This window comes from Dermacentor andersoni, chromosome 11 (genome assembly GCF_023375885.2).
Source record: "Dermacentor andersoni chromosome 11, qqDerAnde1_hic_scaffold, whole genome shotgun sequence".
Taxonomy (NCBI): Eukaryota; Metazoa; Arthropoda; class Arachnida; order Ixodida; family Ixodidae; genus Dermacentor; species Dermacentor andersoni.
Genome location: NC_092824.1, coordinates 23,713,898 through 23,741,866, shown reverse-complemented (window position 1 = coordinate 23,741,866; position 27,969 = coordinate 23,713,898). Strand labels below are relative to the sequence as shown.

The following is a 27,969-nucleotide window of genomic DNA, read 5'->3' as shown; positions in this document are numbered from 1 at the left end:
CATAATAACGCACGGAGTCTGAAACAGCCCGCACCATCCATGAGTAAGATAGTTTTATCTTCTTGGAAGATTAGCTCACTTTCCTCTGTAATACATGGTCACGCCAGCACTTCATTGCCGTCCTTGGAGCGAATATTCACTAACGTCGCCATATCAGCGCTGACAGTCTCAGACAAAATGGCGCCGTGCGTTTACAATATCCGCCTGCTCGTTTGTGGACTGCTGCCTACACTGATCGAAACTGCAGTGTAGGAAGTGTAGTTTTCATGTTACACTACAGCTATAAAAAATGTTTTCGTGTAGGTGGGTGGAGCTAAACTTTTCGACACAAGTAAAAAAAATTATGACTTCCTGCAATAGTTACACTCGTGTAGTCAGTGTAAGTAAAAAAAATAGCCCCATTAGAAAGTTTCGGTTCGACACTCAGCTTCTGGACCTTTGGCTGTGTGGGCCGCTTGAATTCATGCGCCTTTCATGCTTGCGAATGATGAACTCGAGTTCTGCCATGAATCGCGGTGGGAGGTAAGCTAGCGCCCTTCCGCGGTTGTTTAGAAATGTGTGGAGCATGGCCTCCGAGACTGCCCCAGCATACGAATGCTCCACTTCGATGCACCAGGCTGCGAGTGGAGCATCCAGTGGAAAGTTCGTAGTGGCGCGAGTATGCGGATTGCCCCAAAGCGACTACAGGCAAAAGCCAAGGTCGCGTATCGCTTTATGCCACCGTGACAAAGACCATCCTTTTGAGCAACGATTTTGAGCCAGCAGCTGCGGTACGTCACTGTCACGGCACTCAGCGTGATGCCTACTTCATCGCGAAAGAAGCCGTTGTGCGGTGAAAGGGTGGTTCGTGAGTCGTTGCGCGATGCGCACCTCGTATGTGGAAAGACTGGTGTTCTAATCGCCGTGGTTAAGAAAATGCACGCTAAAGCGCGCAAAAAAAAAAAAAAAAATGTCTCCTGTGATGCCACACTGCAGTTGGTGCAGGCGGCGTTGCCGTGATCGGCTACACAGTAGAGCTGCGCGCCGCCGTGATTTTATTGAAACCCAAGCATTTTCCGTTGTGCTTCTTTACAGACGTGCCTGACGCAAAGCGCGTTCTTTGTACCTTTTTTTTAGAAAGCGCGCGTTGTGGCGGTGCAACCGCTTGCTGATGACCCCGTTGCCTCAAAAGCAACTACAGTTGACGACACCTCAATTCACATAGTATGTGATCTGTAAAAATGCTATGGCATTCTCCGTGTATCCCGTGGGCACACCAATCGAGCCCGCGAGTCCAGCCGCAAGGTCATCCACGAATCCAGAAGGCGTGAATCCAATGTCTCCAGAGCTTGCCATCACTCCAACAATGGGTCTTCCTGCTGCTGCAACACTCGAATAGGAGAAGGAGTCACTCCTCGCAACGCCCGCACTAATAACCAGACTACCTCAATGCCCACTATGCAAGCTCAAATGCCTGTCACGATCATTTTCTGCCCTTGGCAACCAGTCAACCTCAAAAGCGGCAACCTCTCCGTCCACACTGAGGCATTGAATGCCATGTGAAGACGCTCCCAACAGTCCAGACTTCCCAGGTGCATCTCTTTGAACACTTGAGTTTGCTCGCCTCCGTTCGCTGCTGAATTTCTCAGTCTTGCACAACTCAAGATACCTGTTCGTGACACGGTGAGTAGGGCACCCGCCTCAGCTGTGTGAAGTGTGGCATTTGATCCTCACCAGCAATTTATAGTGCGAGCATGCCCCCAGCCAGGCATTTAGACTTGAAGGGGCGCATTGCATAGGAGAGATCTGCACAGACCGTTATGCTTGCTGCACAAGAACTGAAACAAAGTTACACACCTGACAACTCAGTACCATTTCATGTTTAGAAGACATACAAACTGGTAACATTAGCTTAACACACAGGAGACAGGACATCCTCTAACGGATCTCTCCGAAAATAGCTTTTTTGTAGCTTCAAATGTCGTATACACTCAACCAATGGGAAAACAAGCACTTCACTCATCACTTTTAATGTACCCTCGCTTCTGTGTACATCTTTCATCCAAAATGTCATAATGCAGGTCTATCTTTATAAACCATGGCAGATCATCTGTGCTACATGTCACTGTTTCAGCCTAAGCTGGACATCTGCAAAAATTTTGTCATGCCAAAATGCACCTCAGTACAAAAAGTTACAGCCACCAATGCATTGCTATGTTTTCAATCACACATTGTAGCACTGCACAGGTAGCGGATGCCCCCACATGCCCAACCAAAAAGAATGCACTCTGATAGCACTTGGTAAAACTATTTTAAAAACATGCTCATTGTTTGTCAATTTTATTTCATTTTATCGCATCAGGACAATGTGATGAGAATTTCTTCTTGTAGACTAGAATACAGCTGAATATCTTTAGCTGAAGTGTGCCATTAACCCCTTAATTGCCAATGACAAGGCAACTTGCCATCATGAGTGTCCTCTGGTGCTTATCATTAGTTAACACTTTGTAAACTTTAAGCAATTTTTGCACATGTGTATGTGTTCAATTTATCGTAATCTTAACAAGAAAATAATACGCAATGACTTTTGACAATTCCTCTTGCACTTCTAAAATAGTTTTTTGGAATTTGTCATGGCAGTTCAGGGCTTAATTTCTGTTCACAAATTAGTTCCATTATCTTGACAGAATGGTGATCATTTATTTTTATGGAGGTTGAATGTGGCTGGACAATTGCTGGATGTAAATAAGCTTCATCTTCTTAATGTGATGATCCCTTTTTGTTGTAGGTGGGACATGGCTGTATGCTGGCTGGATGCAAATTATCTCCATTGTCATCATAACAACATGATGGTCCTTTGACGTAACATCTGTGACGTGAAGTGCAGCATTACCATCTGTTTCCTGTAAAAGTTGCAGTTGGCATTTTACTACAGCCCTTAGTGCTGTAGATATGACTAGCGTTCCCATGCAATAAGAAAGGGCTCAACATTGTAGCAAAGTCCTCTTTAACTCAAAGGGACGCCTAAGAGAAAAATAATTTCAGCTGTATTTGTAAATTACCCATCATGACAGCAAAAACATCAGAATTACTACAAGATGAGGCACGGTAAGCCAGAAAAGGCGCAGAAGGGAAAAATGGGTGGCGATGGCTGCCTTGAAATTCCTGCCTCAACTCGCCTTGCTGTCATGGATTTTAATAGTTACTGCTCATGCTTTATTGTGTTTTGTCAATGGGCATGGATTACATTGTTTTCTAAAGGAGCCAAAGATATAACTCAGAAAGTTTCAAGAACATTTACTGAGCCACAATAGCCCCTATATGAATATATACATTGAAATTTGTGACTTCACACTGATGTACTAGTGTTGGTGATTTGGAGAAAAAAAGTCCAAGCAATGGAACTCTGACCTTCCCTTTGTTTTCTAATACTCGTCATGTAACAGCAAAATTAACAAAAACAGAGTTTCCAAAAAAGACATTATCAGCCTAGCCTGATTTAGTATTCACAGATCATCGGAATCCCTGCAAGTCTTTGCTGTTGCACTTGTCTGAAATTTGCCCAAATGCCTTCTGAATGTCAGCAGTTATGTTAATCTTGTGCTTGTGAAAGGGTGACGGCATTTTCAACAAGTTGGGTTCATTGTCTTGATCATTCATGTACATTGGCACATCAAAAACGACTTGTAGCTTTATAGTCATGGAAGACTCCTTGATGAATTTGTGATGAAGCATGTAATACATCTTGTCAGTATCTGTGTCCTGTGGAGGTACCAGTTCTACATGACCATTTAACTACTGCTCCTTTATCTTAATCTTTAACCTCCCTTGATTAAGGGGTAAAGGTCAGGGCACAAGCTCATACACTCATGTGTTGTGATCTAGTTACGAGGTGTGTGGTAATAGTAAAATGGTGCCACTTATTTTTATTGTGATTAGGATTCTTTTTTAACTTTACCCTGATTGTGGTATGTCTGTCTGTTTGTCAAAATGATAAAAAGGTGTTTTGTCTTCTATGACAAAAAAAATTTCCAAATTTTTTCGGTGCTGGGCAGAATCGAACCGATGTTGTATGGTATATAGACATGCGCCTCACACAAACTTTGCCCCAGTGTTGCTCAATGGCACAGCGTGTTCACAGGGAAGCGCAAGAGAGGAGCTTGGCTGCAGTAGCCTCATACATGACATGTTTTCGTAGTGGCAATATGGTGTTTCACCACATTGCTTGAGTGCTAATTGCATTAACGTCAACAGCCGTTCTGATATAGCTTTTGACCATTCCTGCCCAAAATTTTGTTTCTTTTTTTGTTTCGGACTGTTCGTTTCACCGTTCTTGTTCCCTTAAAGGGTCCCTCACCAGGCCCCATAGCAAATTTTGGTCATATGGCGCAAGTTATATGTCCTATAGAGAGCGTTCCGCCGCAAAAATTTTTCAAATCTGCTCATTAATAGCTGAGATAGAAATATTTCAGTACCGCGAACCCATGATTTCAGTAGGTGGGCTCCACTGCATAGCGAGACACTCTCTCCTTACGCCCCGTCCAGCCTCTGCAAGCGAAATTCCTATCCTGCGTTCTCCCATACTGGACCTCAAGGATCGCGGGACGCATACGCCACGGGCACTGCCTTCTTTTTGTTGTTGTTGTTGTTGTTGTTCCGGCGCTGCACATTTTTGTTGACGGCGTTGTGCACAAGCTGTTGTGATTGTCTGGTGTCACGCAGCGCACTATTTTGCATGCTGCGCACAAGGACACATGTCTAGCGGTATAATTTAGTGCTACACGAATACTGAGGCTGAACAAGCGTATCGCAGAGCATGATAGAAAACGGCATAGTTTCGGTACCTGCACACGTGACTTTATGACCGTGGGAACAAGCAGACGAAGCGGAAGTACCATCTCTCTCGCTTCCGTGAGAAGTAAAACAAAAAATACGCAGACATTCCGTTCGTGTGTTTTGTTATTTCTCAAAACTTCAGTTCGTCAATTCAAGCAACAGATCACACAAATAACAGATGGTACCTTGAATAATTCTCGAAGTCACGTGTCACCATGAGCGATGGCATACTTCGGACCCGAGTACATAGGCACAGGGACGCGAGTACACCACTGTCCGGCTTGGAGCCCAGCGGCCGCAAGAAGAAGGGAAAACCACGTTCGGATTGAAATTTCAGGCCTTTCTGTGGCGCGTAGCACTGTAATTCTTTGCAAAGATGATCGTTGACGCGCATTGTGTGCTCTGCGCTTGTCAGCTCAAAATGGCCAGACCAGGTGAGAGGCCCTTTAAGCTTGGTAGAGGTGGCTATATTCTGTACAAATTCATAATGTAATAATATTGAAGTGTGTGTGTCTGCACCTGCAAAAGAAAAAAAAAAACAGGATGGATTGAACGAAAGGAAAGACAAAAATGTGCACCTTGCTTAATACTCAACTTCAAGCCTACATTGTAATCCCTTTGTGTTTGTGCTGCAATAGTTTGCTGGAGGTGGGGTGCAGCCGCCACCACTTGGACTATTTTGGAGTCATTGCCTCACCCTGACGATTCACTTTCCCCTGACGATTCAATCAACAAAAATGCACGGTGTTTCTTGGCGACACTACAGGGACCTTGTGTTTTCGCTGAGAAAGCAGGTAACGATGCAGATGAGTGACTTACCCAATATCAGCAAGTAAGCAGGTATCTTAGTATGCATAGTATCAGTTGCAACAAGGTATGTGCCCACGACTTTTCTTTGCAAATACAATGACAGATGAAAGTTTTCTTTTAAACACAGTGCTACCAGCAGTGGTGGCGACATTATTGGGTTGCCCTCATTTAAAACTTATCAAGAAACATTAAACGATATGGGAAGGCTGGAAGAAATGCTTCAACGACTTGAACGTGGAAACAGAACGGGCAGATTAGATTGTGCAATAGACCCAGCAGAGTAAATATTGTGAAATAGACCCGGTTACCAAGCCAGGCTCATACCTATATTGTGTTTACCTGCAGCACGAACAATTCAGCCTGATTTATTCTAGGTGCACGCGGCAGTTGTGCCAACTCGCCAAACTTGCTGCAGTTCTTTGGTACCTGTGTTGGCAGCAATGCTATGCAAAATGTTAATGAAGGCTATTCCTCAATATGTAGGGGTAAATTACCTTGGAGGCTTGCACTTTGTATCACTAATGCTCTTGCTTTTACAGGGCCAATGAGAAGATGTAGTTACTCTGTCACCAGTTGCCAGCATTGTTTATCTCAAAAGCTTTCACAAGCTTTCTGTTGCAACAGTATTGAGGCCTAGGCTAGTTGTTACACAGTTATAATCATGCAATGACACAAAAAAGACTACACGAAGACATTCGAGGGCATGAGGCTTGTGTTGTGCATTTGTGTGTCTTCATGCCATCAATTTTTTTTGTGTGTGTGTCATTGAATCTTATATAAGGAACCTTCCTTCTTTCAATGAGAGGTGTGTGCTGCTTGGCAAGATTAAAGGTAGGAGTAATGGCAATACAGAAGGAGAAGTTGAATTAGCAAAACTAGTTTGACTATGCACCTAATGCTGCAGAAATAAGAGATGCTGTTCAATCTAAGTCAGGCAATTTGTTTGCACTGAACTTTCTCGCAGAAATGGCATTTCATCGTGTACTTTGCCTGATAACCTGGAGCTAATCTGTGCAGCTAACTATGGCCTTAGACATATGCCGCATAACTTACAATTCATCTCCCTTAGCATAAGGTTGTCACATTCCAAGCATTCATGTGTCCCAAGCTGGAGTACGCATGCGCGGTTTGGTAGCTGTATCAGACTACATCATCCCATACACCTGAATCCATCGAAAGCCAGACTGGTAGATTAGGTAGTTTTCTTGAACTGTTCTTACTGTGGTGTCCCTGATCAAGACTTAAAGATTAACTCGCTAGTCTTCAGCCATGTAGAAAAATAGTGCATTTGTGCCTCTACCACAGGTCCTATTGCTTGTACTACTTTGCACGCTCGATTATCATATTGGTTCTTTGCCTCTCACTCCATAGCAGTTGTTTTAAGGCAGCTGTCTAACCGTCACCTGTACACGCTGTTACACATTTAACTCTCTTTATTCAAACGACAAAGAATTGGAGTCACCTGCCCATTGACACTGCTCACTACCCCAATTCTAGCCATTTCAAGACATTCTTTGAAGACCTCATGCAGATTATGCACCAAACCCCTCCTGTGATATCCTATGCCAGCAGCATTGAACATATCAAAAAAGGATAAATTGTAACTATGGCTGCGCTGGAACGTGAGTGAGGTTGCGGCCTGTTCAATCGCTGTGTCCGTACAACAGATGCAAAGGCACAGAGCACCGATCCCTGGTCTGGAGCAAGAATGACCATTCACCACTGTACAACATGGTACATACTAGACCGTTAAAAAGGCGTTTCGTTTGTTTGTCTCTGAATAAATCAAAATCATAATGTGCTTGAGACGTGACAATAAGGTGAAGGCCATTAAATTGTGACTAGCAACAATTAAAGGCAATTCTTGTCCAGCATATTTTTTGAAGTCAACTGCAAAGAAAATATGACCGTTTGTGGTTTTTCACCATTTAAGTAGCGGTTTGCCGAAAATGAATCTTACAATTGATTTTTGTTGTCGGGTACAACCCAGTACAATTGTTTGGTTTTATGAAATTGACTAGTGCAACTCAAGCTACCCTTTCTGGAATCACATTCGCAGTGTAATTTTTGTTTCTACTTGACGCATACGCTCGAAAATTAAAAAGAAGCTTGAGCTTGACAGCTCCTAAGTACATGGGAACAGAAAAATTTTTTTGCTTGGCATCTGCTGTGCCAAATTTAAAGGTTTCTTGCTTTAAAAATAAACTAAAGTTGAGTGATTTTAGAAAACAGGCCACCTTTGACGAAGATAGGTCCTCCTATCGAAACATTGGCCAGCCTTTCTGAGTCACCTTATCTTATACCACAGTGTGCTATTCCATCTGTCAGCACCTTTCTTCATTTTGGATTTAGGAAACAGATGTTTCATTTTTGACTGTCCATTTCCTCTTCATAGAAATGTAATAAGTTGCCAAATTAAAGAGAAAAAAAAGCTCATGTACCATGTTTTAAACTCCGTAACTTAGTAATAAATAACATATCAATAATGACAACAACCCTTATTAGGGTATCTAAAGAGAGGGAAAAATGGAAATTTGTCAATCTGTCTTTTACAGACCTCTCATAGGCATTGTAAGAGTTTCACCAAACTGTTAACTGAAATATCAAGTTTGTGTGTTTTAGATGCCCCAACAGATAAAATTGAAAGGACTGTAATATCTGATTTTGGTGTATAGTTACAGCTTTGTAAGCCTCATGCTTAAACTTGTTCAAAAATAATTTAGGAAATTTTTTTTTTAATTTATGAGTTGCTAAATAAAAAAAAAATGCAGAAAAAAATGCGAAGTGAAGCTTTTGTGATGGGGGTAGATAAATGCTTTATAGCTGAGTGATGGGTTCAGTTTCACTTACTTTCATGCTATATAACATGTATTCTCATGAAACGTTTGTTTATTCACCACATAAGTCTCAACTTTATTCGCATGCGCTGTTTACCATAAAACCCCGAGAGATATCCCACCTAAAATTAAGAGAATATTGAATGGAAATATGAGGTGGGCTAAATTTCAGTGCACCTACAGGAACTAGTGCATGTTATTTTATAGAACTAGAAAATCATACCAAAACAGGGTGAGTTTTCTTTTGGAGGTTATCTCTCAGCATGCTTACACACTGTATCGTTGATATGCTATGCCTAGCCTACGTCTAGCGCGCTATTTCAGATGATGTTGGTGATGCATGAAATGACCCACTCACATGCATACACGAGATGCGCATGTGTGTGTATCAGTAGCAGTAGTAGTATTACCTATTCATTTTGGGTTTTGCATTAGAGCTTCGGGCAGTTACCCATGTGCTTTCTTTTTTTTTTTTTCAATGTGGCACTTTACCACCAAGATCAGTGATCATAGCTGGGTTCTTCCTTTTTTTTCTTCAGGGAAAAGCCACTAATGAACGCTTATGGTGAAGCTCACAGCTTCTGTGAGCTGAGAGATGCTCAAGCTTATTATCTGTAAGAAAACGAAGCGACAAGCATTTACCGTGGATGTTGTTTTCCATCAGTTTCAGGCTGAACATTGTTTTACTTCAAGTGCATTCTACATGTATGTTGCTTATTTCTTTGTCTGTTGTGCTGCATCTGATTAAATCACATAAAAGGCTTTCGCTTTCTCTTTTCAGGGCTACTAACGGCTATAGAGAACACCGCCTGTCAGGCTACATACCATATTTACTCAGTCTTAATGTGCACCCTTGGTTTTAGCATGCATAATATCTCGCAATTAAAAAGATGAACTTTCACACTCTTCTTTATATAGCTCACCTGTCAAACGTCTAATTTGCTCATAGCAGTACACCTACTGAAGTCTCGGGACCACCAGAGGCAGGAATGTATTTCAGTTCCCCGATGTTTGTTTTGAGGGAAGTGATTTCGATGTAATAAAGCTGAGGGTGAACGTGGCCCACCTTAAAGCGCCTTAGAGAGAAACACTAAATTAACAGTGTAGATACCCTATTTTTGTTAGTTTCGCCATAATAGGATGTAGATTAGAAGAAAGCATCAATGTGAAAGTTCCATTCTTTCAATGTTGCACTGAAACCTAAGCGTCAGCAGGTCAGTGGTACTTCATGGATTTTAACGTGGTTTTTTATTAGTAATTGGGCCATACTGGCTCAGTAAAAGTTTCCAAAACTCTCCAATGTTCGGCTTGTTTAGAGCACAATATAGTCAGTTTTTAACTACAAATGCTTACCTATGTTCTAGCAGATGCCATCAAAATCCATAACGTCGCGGTGGGCAGGTGCGGGAACTTCAGCACAGTGGCGCCATCTGCCTTTTGTTTTTTGCGCCTTTTCTGGCTTGGCAATCCTCTTCTTGTGGTCAGAGTGCCATTTCTGGTATTGTAGAAGGGTAATTTACTAATACAGGTTAAATCGTTTATCTTTTTATTTTCCCTCTAAAAGCTGTTTCAATGTTCAGAGTGCTCAAGCAATGGCTCTTTTTCTCACACATTGAAGCAGTGGGCAGAATAAACCAACACAGAATTAAAAAAAAGGAAGACTGACTCTGCTGCAACCTAAACGTTTCAATATGCAAGCTTTTTGTAATGCTACATTAGAGTTTATTCAATACAAGTGGAAACATAGCAAAATAAAAAAATTAAACGAGTCATCATGCTGTAAAGCCCTTGGTGACGGTGTACTATTAACATAGCATCGGTTTCGTACTCAATAATAATGCGTGTGTCACCTTGAGTTGACATCTTCCCAAAAAGGTGCGCCTTTAAATTAAGGAAACATGGTGAAGCAGTGTTTCCAGTCTGGCTGAAGTGTTTGTAAATTATTGCAAAAGTGTGTATGTTTGCAGGGTATAAACGAACTGTGTAAACCTAATCAACAACTTTGTGATGCATTCTAGAAATTGTGTTCTTGTGCATCATCTTTAGCATAGTTCACCATCTTGTTGCAAGGCTGCAAAGGTGTACATCTTCACAAGCATTTGGGGAAATTATAAGCCTGTCATTTAAATGGGAGTTGGTTTCATAGAATTGATACTAACAGTTGCTGTTTGTTTTCAGAATCTGCCATTTTTAGTGTTTGCCATTGTTGAAATGTTGCAAAGTGTAGACCTCCGCAGGCTATCGATTAATGAAGTGGGCCTTTCATTTGAGAGAGTTGGTTCCATAGAACTGATAACATATTGTAGCACTCTTCAACGAAGGACAGTACACAGACTAGTTTATTGTGGGCGGACTTGTTCCCAGAAACTATACGATTAAGTTAAATGCTCTTGCACAATTTGCAAGGGGGAGTTCACGGAATCTTTTTGACAGACAGCCACATCTGTTCATGGAACAGACTCCTCAAGTGCCCCTGTAATCAGGAAACATGCTGCGACTTCACATTATGCAAGGTACTGGGGTGCCATCTCGTACACTTACACAAGGCACTCACTGTCACAAGATGCACAATGTGCTGCCGACACTTCTCTAACGGCAACGCAATGAGGCGTTTGGGAGGGTGCCCTGGTAAAATCCTCGCAGCTTGAGATTGTGGAGAGCTCTTTGCGGCAATATTAACATACATTCTAAAAAGCGCTGTTTGGTTTAGAAATGCATAATTTTTGGTAGTGTATTTCACCATCTTATGTAAGATTGCAAAGGCATAAGGTTTCGCAGGCTATAGATAAAATGAGCAAGCCTTAAGTGAGAAAGTTGTCTTCATGAAATTGCTGATACATTGTGAACATTTTTTTCTTTGTTCTTGAAATGTGTAATTTTTTTTCTATATAATCTTGCTGCCCATTTCACTTGCAATGCTAGTACTTTGCTGCCTGTTTACACTCTATTGCAATGCTTGTTTGCTGCCATTGTTTTATCACTTTGTTGTGCGCATGCGTTCTTTTCAATTATGCACATTTCTTTCCAGCCTATTGTTTTAGCAAAGTGTACATCTGCATTTTATAATTTGTTCCCCACCTGCAGCCTATTTTTGTTTTCCAGGCATGAAGTCAACAGTAACCATGTAGGCTCGTGTGAAGGCCGCACTCGCAACTTGGCAGCCCAAAATGTGGGGGGGGGGGGGGAATTTTCCAGCAGGGAAGCAATCACCTTTAGTGTCCCGAGGCCACACACACATCAGCAAATTTTATCTCGCTGCACACTTCCGCATGCCACTATAAGATGTTGAGAGCCATGTAGTAGCGGCCCTTCAACGGGATCGAACCAAGTGGTTCAGTCCCATGTAAGGGCCGCTCCTCATCAAAATTCTGAAAAAAAAATAGTGCGTCCCTTACACGAGTCTAACGATATGAAAGTTGAAGGTGAAGGTTTCATTCGTGTTAAATAGCATTAATCTTTCTTTACCTTGCGTTGCGAGCCATGAAACTACAACAAAGTACTTCCTGTCGAATGTTTAAAGGGACAAACATACCAAGGACAAGACAAGTAGGCTAGACAAATGGTGCTGACTTTCAATTTCAACTCTTGAAGATCAAAGTCGGTTCCCGTTCATGACAGCTCCTTGCCTTGCCCCTCATCTGTTCCGTGTGGTTAAATGTTCAACATGATCCAGAACAAACTAGCCAACTGACAATCCATAACAAAGTATTTCCTGCATGAAAAGACTTGCTGTGCAGGTGGTGGTAGATAGTGCTGTAACTGAAACGATTTTGTTGTTGATTGTGTTGCACAAATTTTGATTAGTTGTTCCCTTCCATCCTGCACACAGCCATTGACCAATGCACAGTAACATTAATTCACAAGGGACATTTATTGAGCTCTGAAAAACTCCAACTTCAAATTGCTGTTTCATTGATAAGAGAATGTTTCTTTGTCGTTCGAACTCCTAAAATATTTCTCTTTTCTTTCTTTTCAGGCTATTGAGCTCGACAATACAGCATGACAAGTGCTAGAGAAATTTTGCGATGGTGATTTTTTGCGTGGAAAGTCTTGCCTACTGTTCTGTGCCAGTGTCGAGTTGTTTATGTACAAAAGAGAGGTCATTTGTCATGACAGGCTGGCTTTAGTGGGACACGCCATTAAGCTTTAAGGATGTGGCAACCACCCCCCCTTCTCACTTTCACACCTTTCTGAGCTGCGCCTTAAGTAGGGCCCCTTACCAGGCCCTATTGCAGGTTTTGGTTATACAGTGGAAGTCTTAGAGTGCAGTTTAGGGAGCATTTTACCACAAGAATTTTTCTAATTTCTTTTTTGTTAGAGGAGATATAAGAAACTGAAATGTCCCACCTCCACATTGCGAGGAGGCAACCTTTAGCGGCAATGTAGACCCTCTCTTCTGCCTTGCCCGGCGTCCATAAGCAACATTTCATACTTGGGAACAGTGCGAAATGACTGGATAAGAATAGACGACACTGGGTGCGACATATGACAACACCATGCCCTTGTTGGCTATTCTTGTCTTTTCGTGCTGTTGCCAAGTATTCTAATATTATACCACCTAGCATACTTTTCAGCACTTCTGCGCCATTTCCCTGTCGTTTCCCATATGGAAGCTGAGGGACTGTGTGACATTTACATGACTGGTCCTCCCTTTATCTCTTTTCTTCTCATCCTCTGTTTCCTGCATAGCACACTTGGAATGGCAGTATTGCGCTTTCTGCATTGGACAATTTACGAAGGTCATGTGCTATTATCAGTGACTTTGCCTCTACATAAAACTTACGTGGAGGCAACTTCTTACGTGGAGGCATTTGTGTGTGTGACCCTGACTCTCTCGCTGGAAGCTGGGCTCCCTTGAGAGGATGGGTGCGCAGTCTTTTGTTCTAAATTTCATCTGTTTTTGTGCCATGCAGCTGCTTGTAGACACTGGTGCCGGCACATGATTTACGCACCACGCTTATCTGTTTGCAAAGCCGAAACATAGTCAGAGGCCTTTAACTTAAAAACAATTGAACCTGTGAACTTTACAACTTGGGAAACAGTACAGTTGTACCCCAAAAATACTAAAAATTGGTTGAGTAAATCAAAATGTTCACTGCAATTAAAAATTTGCAGGCTTGGTCCTGAAGGGATCATGTGAACGCGCTCTCCGCTATATTGTCACAGCGAAAATGATCTACACCAGAAATGTTTATTAAAAGCACTCATGAAATATTTACGTACTGATGGCCGAAATTTCAGTTGCCACTACGCATTGGTTGTACAGGTTGGTGTCAGTGCGTGTGGGTAGGACCGTGTAACCAATGTGTCTAAAAAGTCTGGCTATGAAGATATTGGTCAGCAGCTGTAGCATTTATATTCTTTCGAAACAAGTTTTTCCTGTAAGCTAAGCCCAAATATAAAGGTACTAATATACTGGTCTCAATAGAGCAGCAGTGAACAAGCTCTAAAAATTTGGCATTTTGCGATGAAATCTTACAACTTGGCAGGTGTGAGCAACACATTTTAGGACACTTTTCCAGTCCAAATTTTTTTTTTTTTTTTTTGCTGTTGCCAGGCACAAGATTTGTAGCAACAGGTATTGCTTTCAGTAATAGTTGGCTTCAATTCTGCAGTTATGTGCCCCCTATAGTTGTTAATTAAAATGTAAATTAGTGGAATTTGCTAATACAAGGAGGTTGCCATTGAACGTGATGGCGAACGCATTTATTAGGGAAACGCCGGCAGTGAAACGGCCTGAAGTTCCACTCGTCCTTTCCCACCGACTAGCTCACGTTCCTCATTAGAGAGTGTCATCGTGTCTCTTTTCCGTTGGCATGCTCTTGGCTGCGGCTGAAAGTAAAGTGGCTACAATACTCACATTGCTGACTATTGCTCGTTTTGATGTCTGTCGCTGCTATGAAATCATCACAGAGACATTCGGTATATGATGCAGCATTAAATTTATGATGCTCGATATTGTTGGGGATGCCAGTAAAGGTGGCTATGCAATGCTGTAATTAAGATTCTGTGAAATGGAGGGGGGGGCCTCTGAGCCATGAAAAATTGGACCTGTAAATGATTTGTGTTACTACACAAATAAACTTTGGGTATTTGCTCTGATGCAAAATTCGTTGCTCATGAATTTTTCACAACGTTCTGAACGAAATGAAATTGCCAAAACCCTATCTTGCAAAATTTTATCCTCGAATTATTATCAGGTTTCAGCATGAAATGAACGCATGAAGATAGGTGTAGCATCCTTCTGTAACCTAATTTTTTTTTCTTTCAAATATTGGTATAATTCGCATTTGTGTTGGGTTGCCAATTCTCGAGTGAAACGAAGTCGATACTGCGGGGTAGGAGAGGGGAGAGAGGCAGCTAGCGACAATTGACCCTGTCAGTCGGTGCCAAGAGCCGGCAGTCTGTAAGTGCGACAAAGATTCATAGTTTTCGCCAACAAGGCAACGAACACAGGCAGAGGTAATGTGAACAGTTGGGGCATACAACAGTACTCAAATCACGACGAAAACGAAACTGCCTTTAAGTTTATTGTAATGCAACCGTAGAATGTGCATCTGTGCAGTCGACTGTTAATGAAAATTTGGTTTATTCATTCTTATTCAGCCAGAGAAACAATGCAAAAGTCAAGACATTTCGCTGTCCCACCTGGGTAAAGTCTGAACTGTTCTCCTAAAGTAAGGACGGTTGGCCTTGCTAGCTTGAATATGTATACGCACGAGTTTGTCTTGATGCGTTGCTTCCTGACATTTTTGCTACTGTATTTTGCTTACGTTGTTCAATTATTTTTCGTTTATTGTTTCCCTGAAGTCTGTAGTATTGTTATTGTTTTCTGTATAGTGTGTGAGTGCCAGAATTGAAAGTTTTGTGTTGTTTAGTAGTATTTTTCACTGTGTTGGAAGGGCTGCATCTATTCATATGCATTGCTCTCTGCAGTTATGTTGCAGAATGCTGATGACTGCGGGACGTCTGCATATCCGAGGCCAACACCAGATGAACGGGAACAGTTCATGGACGAGCTGCAAGTCACGGGGAAAGCAGAATACTTTTGCACAGCCAAGAAGAACACACTCGAAGCATTTGTTCAGGAAGGCGAGCCTGGAGAAATGGGAGTACCTCAGGAAGTGTCAGTTGAGGACTTCTTATGTCTGGAAATTATGGAAGGACCCCTTGTGCCTGTTAGGAAAACTAAGCCTCGAGGAAAAAAAGTCAACAGAAAAGGCGCTTGTTGGTTACGCTGTGATGTGTGTCAGTATACCACAAGATGGCCAAGTAATCACAAGAAACACATGCGAACCCACCAACAGAAGCGCTTCAAGTGTGACGTTTGTCCGGGGACATTTTCGACGGAGAGCGAGGATCATTTCAAGGCTCACATGTCGGTTCATGCTGGCGTGAAGCCGTTCAAGTGCAGCAAGTGCTCGTACGCATCAACGAGGAAGCATCTCATAGAAAAGCATGAGTCAGAACACCACATTGAACTGAGCATCATCTATGTTGAGTGAACATAGCATTCAACTAACGAAGGGGTGGGAGAGGAGCGCAGGACACTCGGCTTCCCCAAGAGCCATTGACCTGGGGAATGGTCTCCTTGAGATACAACATCCAAGGCCAGTCATGCAAATTTGCAACGTCCTTTAATAATTCATGTTTTTTACATCATTTAATTGAGTTCCCCCAGCGTGCCATTACCTGCATTTGTAATTTGTTTCCTTGTTTCCAAGACAGTACTGTTGCTTTCGATGCCCTATGTCCTTTTGTAAAATATTTTTTAACACGTTTTTAGGAGAGGGATAGGGAATTGTGGGCTGTTAGAGCTATCTGTAAAGCATGGATGCGTTCTTTCTTTTCTTTTATAATAATTTTTTCCTAGAAGTAATTTTTCTTTCACTACTTATAAAGATGAAATATTCTTTTGTACCTTCTGCTAGCCTCTTGCATATGTACTATGCTACTTCCTTCTTTTTTCCTAACATGGTGCATCATCGTTAGTGCCATTACTTTTATTTTTTTCGTGTTAGTAAACTGCATTCCTGTGTATCCCTCCATTATGCAATTCCTTTTGGTGCCCATAAGGTATTTAAATGAATAAACTTGTCCTTTTCGATTATGCATTTCAGTTATTCATGAAAATAATGTCTACCTTTGCGAGTAATCAAATTGCGCTATCTACCTCAGCGAGATGCAAAATTGTGCTATCTGCTATGGAGGTGTTTTTAAAAAAAGTTTGTCAGTCTTCCCAAAATCGCCCTGGGTTCACAGCCCTCCCCCATAACTATCTGTAAATTGAAATGTTATTTCTTACGTATATGTTATTATGTCTTGCCAAATTTTGCCCCACGCCCAGACAATAATCCTGGGTGTGCTAATGTATCGGATCCATACAAGAATTTATGTCGGGCCATGCGAGGTAAAACATTGGCCAGTGGCTGGCACAACAAAAGGCTGATGTCAATGCCCACACACTTAGCCCAAGCTATCTTGTCATGCTTGGCCCGGCCTATCCTTGATTAGCCACTGTACATCTCACTAAAGTTGGGGCATCACGGAAATGTTCTTGTCCAGTTCCTGCATGAAAGAGACATTTAAAATTTTAAATACATGCACTTTGCACACACACAAAAAAAAAAACCTTCAGGAATCAAATGCTGCTTCTGCACAAACTACGTTATTTACTAGAACTTATTTGCCTTGCCCTCGTGACTTCCGTTTTCATTATTCCTACAGAGCTCAAAGTTGTGCTAGCGATCTTAGCTGTGCCGCCAGGCCCGTGCAGAAGAATGCTCGCCATGCTACGCCCGCCATTGCTCTCAGCTTTGGAATTGGCATGGACTTAAAACATGGAGCAAAAAAACTTGGGAACGAGCATGACGTCAGCCAACCTGCCTTTGCAACACAACCTCCTCTGGCCCCGTCGCTGCTTTCACTCACCAAATGCACACATCATGCATAGAATTCTGGCAACAGCACGCTGTACATGGCTCAGTTTGTAGCTCTGAGCGCTGGTACAAACATAAAGGTGGTTGCAAACTAGCAGTCATAAATACAGCGACAAGCTTGCCTCACTCTGTCATCGAAAAATATGTGTGCCCCTCACATCCAGATAAACTTATGTGGCTTGTCTTGTCAAACTCTGAAAATGTTCTGTATTGAAAATACTGTATGCTGTAGCATCATAGGAAGCTTCTAGAAGACGTTCAGCTGCAGAAACCCGTGACAAAGCCTCTAAAAAAAATAGCGAGGCTACAGGGTTAAGATGGACCGCAAGAAAGCAGCAGTTAAAACTGAAAAGAACTTGCTTGTGCAAGTGCATGTAAAAAAAGGATATTTCAATCAAATCTCTGCTTGACGACTTCACAATGACAACTGAAGCCACCTGGAACCTGACATAAAATTCATAATTTTTCCAGGATGCCAAGGCATACTGGTTCACTGACAGAGAATTGAATGCGTCTGGATTGCATAAAAGGAGCCTTATTAACCTTGTGTGAGGGCAATTTTTTGGGAACCCTTGGGCATTCGGGACTCCAGTGTAGCTACAGAACCTCAGAAATATCTTGCTACCACATCAGCCAAAACATAATATACACTAGAAAAACAATTGACCTATAGCACAATAAATTGACAAGAGGCTGTGGGGACAGAGTTCATGGTAGGCTCGTACAACACGTTCAAGAATCTGGAATTTACAGTGTTGCAATAAAACTTGGGGCTAGTTGGCTCATAATGCTTAGGAAATAGATGCTGCACAAAACCCAGACAAGGGCAAGAGACGGTAACACGGGGGGTCATGCACGCTTGTCCGTTTTACGTTTATTAGTGTTGCGCTTGTCAGTGTCGCCACCCTCTCGTGCCCTTGTGTGCAATCCGCGCAGTGTCATTTTTTTTAAGCATTACAATGTTACATTCAGTGAAATGCAGTTCACTAATGCAGCTCGCATAATGCAGCTAAGACTGGGCTTGCAATATGTCCACAGTAATGTAATGTGGTACAAGAAGGCTGCACAGTTTATGGACCATAGTAGTGGTGATGCCTGGCATCATTATAAGTGTCAGTGAGATCATCTTGACAGGGGCTGTACTTGGAGAACGGGTTGCGCATAACACTGAAGGCTTCAGGTCTTATCGGCATAACTAGTGATGGCTGTAATGTAACATTATGATATCCGATCTGTTTGGTGCAGCATCTGAAATCAAGCGCTACGTGCGAAGTGTGGTACAGTGGCTCTGCTTCACCCATACGCTCAACTTGTCTTTGGCGAAGCCCCCAAGACTTCAAGCTGTCACAAATGCTGTTAGCATTAAGAAAGAGGTGATTTCTTTCTTCACTGCCTCACCAAAATGAAGTAGTGCCAAAGATGCACCAGTAGAGGATTCTTTCTGGTTAACTTAGGAGCCTTTGCGAGACTAGGTGGGTTGAGTGGCATGACAACGTTATCCGGTTTCAATGTTACTTTGCAGTTTGTGAAACACTCTGTATTATTGCCAACCAAAGAGAGATGCAGAGCTCTGCGAAAGCAAAGACACCTTGTGCTACATTCAGTGATGGCAAGTTCCTGGTAGCAATTGTTTGCTTGGCAGACTTGGTGGTGCTTACTCATTCTTTAGAGGCACCTCTTTCAGAAGTAGTGCACTGACGTCCACAAGGGCTAGAAGGGTGTTGGCATACATGCACCTTTCCTGCCGACAAAAGAGTGGACGCCTAAGAACTAATTTCGCAGTTCTACAAGCAAGCCACCTATCTGGTAGATGAACTGGAACCTGAAGTGCAGCTCCAAATATAAATAAGAGGCAAACACGCAGATTCAACTTCCCAACGTTAGATGCAGGAAGTTACTACAGGTTATCAGTGTATGCTCAATTGTGCAGTTAGGTGCTAAGCAGATAAAAACAAAATTTGCACTAAAAGCACAAGTTCCTACAAACTATTCCTTTCTGTACCCTCTCGCTTTACCACAAATGAGGACAATGCAAAGCCTGTGACAACTACTGCTGAGCAATATGCAAGTTCATGGGAACCAGCATCACAATAATAAAAGTGTCGCAATAATAAAATGAACTCAGGCTGAACTGCGAACGAGAAAGAAGATCACGGAAAGATGGAGGCTTGAAGTGACGAACAGTGGTGGAACAAACAATGTTGCTGAAGCCACTGTTTTCACAAGTGGTCTTGCCTTTGACAGGGCATGTCGCTCCACCAATACAAGCCAAAGACAAGTCCCCTTGTTGAAACATTGACTCCAGTGGCATTGTTTGTTCTACCACTGTTTATCACTGCAAGCTGAACCATGGTCATCATGAGAGAAATGAAACAGGGTAGACTGGGAAGTTTCTACTACTGCCATTGAAGCACTCAAGTCTGACATGCGAGGTCTCCCTTTCTATCAATTAATTTCTGCAACTACTAGTCTCTCCTCCTGCAAGTATCACCAGTGCCAAGTGATTGTTCTCTACTGTCTGGGTTGGCCATGTTTAACACCCGTAGGCGACATTCGTGCTGACACTCAAGGTAGCTACCATTTTGCAAAACAAAGCTCATCACTGAAATTTCGAAATTAAAGCCTTGTGCCCCATTGTCTGCAAGCAGAGCAAATTGACTATCTTCAAAGCCTTTACTGTACCACGCAGAAATTCAGCAAGGCAAAAACATGTTTGGACGTACCCTGAGATTTGTGCAAGAAAGCCAGATACTTGCATCATCAAAATATGGGCTCTTTTCCAGAAGGCCTAAGGCACATGCAAGGAGGAAGACGTGTTTTTCCTCAGAAACCACACATTAATGTGGCTGGTCAGTATGCATGCTAAGCAGTGCTTCATGGTGGTATAGTGCCATTGGACATCGAATAGACTAGATTCAATTCCAAACTTCCTAAGAGGACTCTTTTGACATGCAGCATTTAAATTGCTCAATGAAACTAAAGCCACTGACTTCAGGGCCATGGCTTTCATTCAGCCAAGTGCATAGCCATCCTGTTTCTGTCAAGTTCTTGCCTGGCTACACTTGGAAAAAAGTGATGAACAGTGGCACAAATAAACGAAGCTACGCAGCATGACAGGCAAGAGTGCCAGCTTGTTTATCTGATGCCCTCAGCACATCCATGTAACATCTCGGTGAGAGGATGCACAGAGCCTTCTACTGCACATTTTCCCTCCACTTGCCTCCACTCTCCTGCATGCCTTTGTAATGGTTATTCTTTGTTAGCACTAAATAATGGCGCTGGAGTTGTAGACAAGGTAAGATGTGAAAATGAGGTACACATGGAAAAGAACAGCGCCCATTTCACTACAACACGTGTCGTCATCATAACGCATGTCAGATGTCGGTGTGTAGAATGCTGTATTATGTATTGAATTCTTTGCTAGTTATGTGCAGCTGAGAGTTGCCACGGCATTAGATGGGCAGCATTGTCAGGCAAGTCAGAACTCCTGTGCACCTACTCCGCTGACGCGACTACATATTTTGTGCATTCACAGGCAGTATGTAATGAAACAACTGCGAAAGTGACAGTTTCAGAGACATTTCACACTTCGTGCTAAGTGTTTGTTGAAGGTCAATTCAAATAAATTATGTTTGTTCATTGTAGGTCAGTTCAAAGAAATTATGGTGCCACAGAAAGTGACGGAGTGACACAATGCCTTCACACTCGTAGAGACACTCCTTCAGAACATTTGAGGAGACTGAGATATCTGGTGATTGCATGATGGTATGATCCGGGTTTACAAAGAAAGGCTCAGAAAACATGTGGCCTTAACAGCAATCTAAATATCCACTAAGAAACGTCAACTCAAGCCTTGTTGTATTTGACAGATTTATTTCTTCAAATACCTTGCATACCCCAAAAGGAATTGCATAACGAAGGGATGCAGAGTAATGCAGATGACCAACATATAATAATTAGGCATGATAGCACTAAATATGAGACGCTACATAGAAAAAATAAGGACGCTTTAACATACAGCATATGTGAGGCTAGCAACAGGTGTAAATAAAGTTTGTTTAAACATATTACAAACAAGTGCATTCAGTGCGACAGAAACTATATTAAGAATAACATAAAATAAAAGACCAAAGTATGCAGGCTTCATGCATAGTTGAATTATTAACATGCTGTGCAAGAAGCACAAGAAAAGGAAAAGGGGACACGACAGCTCAACTATCGAAAGAATGAAAGAGAAAAATTGTTACCGATATAAAGTACAGGGGCATGACACACTTCCTCCCCTGCCTGTTCGGCCGGCCTTTTTCTGTTGTCACAGATCATCACGTTTCATGTTGGCTATCGTAGCTGGGCTTTGCACTGTCCTATGCTCTTTCCTTTTCCTTGAACATCCTGCGCAGCACGTTAATAATTCAAGTATGAACCAGCTAGTCCACAAGAAAGTACTATTTAATGCATAGCATATTACAGCCAACATTCACCCCCCTCCCGACTCCCAAAGAAAACTTGCACAGGGCTCATACATGACATCCCAATGAAAATTCAAGGGGCTAATCAACAATTTCAGGGATGCCAAAGGCCAAAACTCAAGGAAGGGGAAAACAAATCTTATTCATACGTACACTGGAAAATAGTGAAATCTCCTTCTTGTCTCAGCTGCAATTTCTTGCAGCCAAGCAGCTGCTGAGTTGGACACATAGTTCAGTTGATGGCTAGTAGTCTAAGGCCTCAACCAAAGATACTTGTCGGGCTAAAGGTAAATTGCTGAAGCTTATTTTCCACCACGCATTTACAAAGTCTGGGGCTTTAAAACTGGAGCGGTGATGACTGCACTGTGAACCAACCAAGCCAATTAACAAAATAAAAAAAACAGTGATAATGCTTGGTCGCTTGATCTGGCTTTGTCTGGCTCCATAGTGGCAATGGTAAATTTAAGGATTTCGGCCAGACTCATCTCCCTGTCAATGTTGATGTTAATGCAATGCGCACTGAAGCAGTGTAGCGACACATCGTATTGCCAGCACCAAAAATGTCGTCTATGAGTCATGCATGCAACGGGGATCCTGTCTGGTGCTTCCCACGAAACATGCTGTGCCATCTACCAGCATTGCCGTGAAGTCCATGCGTGGTGTGTATGTGAACGCATTGTCTTTTGAATAATATATATATGATGCAAGTTTGATTCCACTCAGTACCACAGAAATGCTTAAAAATTTTTTTTGGCTTTAAGGAATGGTGCCTTCCCAGTGCCACATGCTCACATGCCCAGTGCCACATGCATAATGAGCCAAAGTGGCACCATAGAGGGTCATTGAACCCGAGTTGGTACGATGGTCAGTTTCGAACTTGGTTCTCTCAGAACAGCAGCCGGATGCTGTACCAATTAGACCATAGACTACCCAGTGACATAAGTTGGTGCGAAAACAGAGGGAAAGAGGGATAGATAGATCTGAATTTAAATTTTTATTAGACAAAGTAAGGTCAACAATTAAAGAAACGTTGAGAAGCATCTGCATCCTTAGCATCATGCTAGTAAGGGCCCATGCAGAAATAGAAGCAGCAATACATGCATAAGCATACAGGCAGGGGCCACCTTTATGCATATTAGCATACAAAAGAGTTTCAGCAACTAATAAGTTTTTTGCAATAATGTTTAAGCATCACAAGAAAAGATTTATGTTGCTTTAGCCGAACACGAAGATTGTCCCAGAGAGAACAACCAACACTAGAAGGCAATTTTTTTCCATGCACATTTTTTACTAGTGGCTTCAAGCAGTTACTACATTCATAGCCTCTTGTTTCGAAATGACAGGGCATAAAAACCGAGCAGTGAAAGGGGACATTGCTAGTTAACGAGATATAGGCACCATCATTGTAGTTTTGTAATTTATTAGCAGCTGTAGGGACATGATTTGGTATTTTAGAAAAGAGGGGTTTAGTAGAGGTCGCATAATTTGAGTTTTACATGTAATGGGTTGCACGTTTTTGCAGGACTACAAGTGGTTTTATGTAAGAATCGTGTGTATGACCCCAAGATTCTGTACAATAAGATGGTTGACAATGAAATAGGGCAAAATAGATTGTTCTCAATGTTGCTACATCAAAGAAATGGCAACATTTGAAAACCGTAAAGCAGACCGTGCCGAGCTTTTTGCACAGACAGTCAATATGTATTTTCCAGTTGAAGTGACAATCTAATACAACACCTAAATATATTAGGTTACTGACTCTTTCTATAGGTTCTCCTTCAGCCAGAGGCACACAAAAGTTCAATGATATAGCTATCTTTATGGGAACAATGAATCACCATACATTTTGCCTTCTTAATGTCTAAGAGCAGTTTACTGACATGGAACCAATCACAATTTAGCTTCATTTCTTTGTAAGCTGCACGGAAAGTGTTGTCCATGAATCGATGTGCATGAATGAGAGCAGTGTCATTTACATACATGACAGGAGTGAAAATATATTTAGCATTAATGGAAGGTCATTTGCGTACAATGAAAATAAAATAGGTCCCAACACTGATTTTTGGGGACACCTAAGGTAAGTGGGAAAAAATCTGAATTAGTATTGAAAAACCAAACTGTTTGTTGTCTTTCCGTAAGGTAGCTTCGAAAAAATTTAAGGCATCCCCCACCGAAGCTACGACGTTCTAATTTCTTAAGTGGTATACCGTGATGAACAGTATTGAAAGCTTTTTTAACACCAGTTGGGGGAAAATGCACATTGTGTTGAAATTGCACAGAACTATATGGTCGATTGATATTGATGAAGGAGCAATGACCCTGGTGGCACTCGTAATGGGACTCGTAATGAAAACCATAAGAGCTAATAAGGAGAAAGTATTCATTGCTGTCATTTTTAAGTAAGTCAACGTGAATAGACCAACACCACTGCCTCAAGCACAAGACTGCGGAGGCATAGAAAAGAATGAATAGCCTGGGATATCTTGAACTTTGCCTGGTTTCAGCCAAATCTCAGAAACAGCTATGAAATCGTACAGAGAAGAATTAACAGCTAGGAAGGAGCAAAGAGAGGAAGCAGCAAAAGAGAGCAAAGAAGGAGCGAACTGTCCACGTTGTACTGTATCAGCATACAAAAAGAGTTACTGTTGTTGCTATCTTGTAGTAATTGATACATAGCCATCACTGTGAAAGTTAGCAGATCTTCAGCAGATCTTCCTCAGTTTGAATGTATAGAACACTAGAATTGTCTGCTTACTTACCAACAATTTTTCCATTTGCCACCCATAGTTAGGCACCGGAAGGTGCGTGAAGTATCCTATAAGAATGCTAATCGCATTAACAGGCCTTTTGCTGGTGGCTGTGGACACGACACGTATCATCGCTTTGCGGCACTCTGAAAAGAAAATATCTGTGATAATTTCCCGATAGACAGTGCATGTCCATGGCATGGCGCTGATGCAGAGTTTGTTACTTGAATGTTCAAAAATCGTCCACGACCACAGTTTTCAAGGAATTCGAGAAACACATTTGATTTCAAGGAGATCTAAGGGCCCTTAAATCGATTTTTCAAATTCAAAGATTTTCAAGGAGTTGTACAAACCGTGCTTACATAGGAAAAGAAAAATAAGTGCTAGCGCTTCTAACATCTCCGATTACGCTGCCTCCATGATCAGCTCTCTGTATTTTGCATCGACACCATCAATAAATGCCAGTGAGTGTGTTGTATAATGCTATCACCTTACAACCCGCACTGGCTCAAGTCAAAAGTGGTTTGCGACAAAACGTAAATCAGGCAAGTGAAATAGCCAGAAACTATAAAGCAAGGATTTAAAGAAAAACAAAAGACAAGAAGGATTTCACCTGTATTAGTAAAACAACAATCTAAAATACCAAAAAAGATCCACTCCCACCATGAGGTGAGGCTTGGTAAGACAGGAATAGCGAAAAACGGGGTGCAACGCTGCCTTGAAGTTCCAACACCATCTCACCATGACGTCATTGATTTTGATGGCATCTGCTGGGGATTAGTTTATTGTTTACAGTTAAAAGTGGTTTGCATGTAGGATTACAGGAAATAAAGTAAATTCAGGAAATTGAACTTTGCACTTTATTTTCTCCTTTACTAATCAAACTATCATTACAAAGTTAATAAAAATAAAGTTTTCAAATCACTTAAAGTTTCACTTTTGTGTCCCTTTAAATGAATAATTACACTTCGACATCTATACCAGCCCGTTTAGGCTTTTCAAGACAAGTTGTCAGTGGCACATGAAGTAGCTCCAATTGTTCAGGTGGGATGTACTTGAAGAGTCACAAATAAGTTTTGGTACTAGTGAGAGTGCTGAGCTCATCTCCCAGAATTGTCTGCTGAATTTCCAGCAGCCATGGCTGTAATGATAGCCTTAACAAAATATTTTGCCTGGACCGTATTAGCATGGATTACAACACAGTCTGTAAAAACTGGGGCCACGAGGAGACCCTTGTCAGTGTCAAAAGAAATTGCTTTAATATGTTGGCCTGATACGTGGTCATGGCCATGAAAGCATTGTTGCAATTCTTAAGGACAATGTGTGCTGTAGTCATTTGTAGTGATTGTGACTGACTGTGATCATACACACATGTCTCTCGGTCTATCTTTCTTTCCTCTGTACGTTTCCGCTTCCGCACACCCTATGTCTGGTAGCAAAGTGGATTTTTTGTTCTGGTTAACATCCCTGCATTTGTTCTTTTACTTTTACCTTTCTCTCCCTCTCTCTTGTTAAAGCTGTTTCTCATTGTGCTTGAGCGACAAATGCACTACTGTCTGCAGTGCGCTGTGTGCCCCATTAGTATGATGGGTATTATGCGAGACCCCTTATCGGGGCTCTCTTGCCTTCTGCCTCAGATTGTGATGATCGATGTAGACCAGCCAGAGTCATTGGTTTCTTCAAGGGCTATGGGACAGGTTTGCTGGAGGTCCATAAAAAACTGACTCGCCATCCTGGCCCTGCAAAAGTGGATGTCCAGATAAGCTGTTGCAAAACCACCACTACAACTGCTGAGGGGCGTATGCAATGTTTAATTTATGGTTTGGATGCTTGTTTTGAGCTTGTACTTCATTTAAATGTATGCCATTCTGTGTGTTGTATGGGTGATTCCAATGAATGTATGCACTATTCGCTTCACTTTGCTGAGCACTTGTGGCCTCTGCCTTACAGTGGTATGAGCCATTGCTTACCGGGGTATGAGCCTTTGCTGATGATGATAGACACTTGTCTTGAGCTTGTTATTTATTGAAATGTAAGCTGTTCTGTACTTAATTGTACGTATGAGTCCAATGAAGCTATGCACTGTTCGCTTCACTTTGCTGAGTGCTTGTAGCCTCTGCATTACAAGGGAGACGAGCCATTGCATTTTTGCTTGCTTAGGGGGTATGAGCCATTGCTGATGATGGTTTCTCTGCTCACAGACGGACACAAAAAATGCCGACCACCGAGAGGCTGACAGCTTCGCTGTAAAATTTCTGGTTCTGGGGAGCATAACTCATGACAGTTCTAAATCAAACTCACGTTTTAAGAGGTTAGCAAGTTAATCATGATTGTCATTTAGTAGGTAGAGGAGTAAGCTGACGGGGAGTTTGAAGGGTAGCACTAAAGATGCTAGGCAGCAGCGTCATCATTGTAGACACAGTGACGTATACCCCTGTGAGATGTCTAAGCTGTGGAAGTATTTGCTGATTTATCACTTGCCCAATCTGTTGTGTATTTGTTTTGCAAGTTGCTCTTGCAGTATGAGAATTAACTCTTCCATGATGGTCTCAGTGAGCGATGCTTTCAACTTTGGCAGTATCCGCACAGTTTGAGCTGGTTGCAAGCTCTGGATTTGGTCTCTCTTAGCTTGAGCGAGCGAAAATTTAGATGGATGCATTTGCTGGCTTTGAATTCCAAGGAAGCATTTGTGGGAAAAAATGGCACCAAGGCAGTCCTCGAAAGCTGAACCTATTCGTATCCAGTTTGAGCATGTTCCTTATCTTACAAGTTCTATTTTGGCCTGTTTGTGGCCTGTACATGTGAAATTTGTTACCATGTGTACACCTCTATAATTCACACACGAAGTCATAGTTATGGAATAGTAATGTTCATTCTTTATAAAACCACACATCATATTTTGTTGTGGCAAAGTTTGGGCCCATGCCTTCACTGTGGCCTATACAGTGACACGTAGTGATGATGACAGGTTGTGGTTTATAGAGATGGACCCCCATTATGACACTTTGGACGGGAACTGTGCATAAAAGTGATGGTATTTTGAAAGTGATGAGTGCTGTGTTTGTTTTTTCATTTGGTTGACAGCAAATAATTTCTGAAGTTCAGCAATATTATCTTTGCAAACTCAGCTGGAGGGTAAAAAAATATTTAACAAAGTATGTGGTTTTATGTGCCAAAACCCCGATCTGATTATGAGGCACGTTGTAGTGGGAGACTCTGGAAATTCGGACCACATAGGGTTCTTTAACATGCACCTACATCTAAGCACATGGGTGTTTTCACATTTCGCCCCCATTGAAATGCGGCTGCCTCGCCGGAATTCAGTCCCGCAACCTAGTGCTTAGCCGCCCAA

The 27,969-nt window shown here is 42.0% G+C and overlaps 2 long non-coding RNA genes across 2 annotated transcripts; one reads left to right on the top strand and one right to left on the bottom strand.

Moving 5' to 3' along the window:
* Nucleotides 1-10: 10 nt before the first annotated feature.
* LOC129381524 (uncharacterized) lies at nt 11-16,572 on the top strand. The gene is made up of 3 exons (XR_008609700.2): nt 11-1,662; nt 2,768-2,884; nt 15,399-16,572. It is a non-coding gene; the product is annotated as an uncharacterized lncRNA (long non-coding RNA).
* On the bottom strand, nt 16,081-27,901 carry LOC129381525 (uncharacterized). The gene is made up of 2 exons (XR_008609701.2): nt 21,649-27,901; nt 16,081-17,030 (listed from the first exon to the last, which is right to left on the bottom strand). It is a non-coding gene; the product is annotated as an uncharacterized lncRNA (long non-coding RNA).
* Between the last annotated feature and the right edge of the window lie 68 nt (nt 27,902-27,969).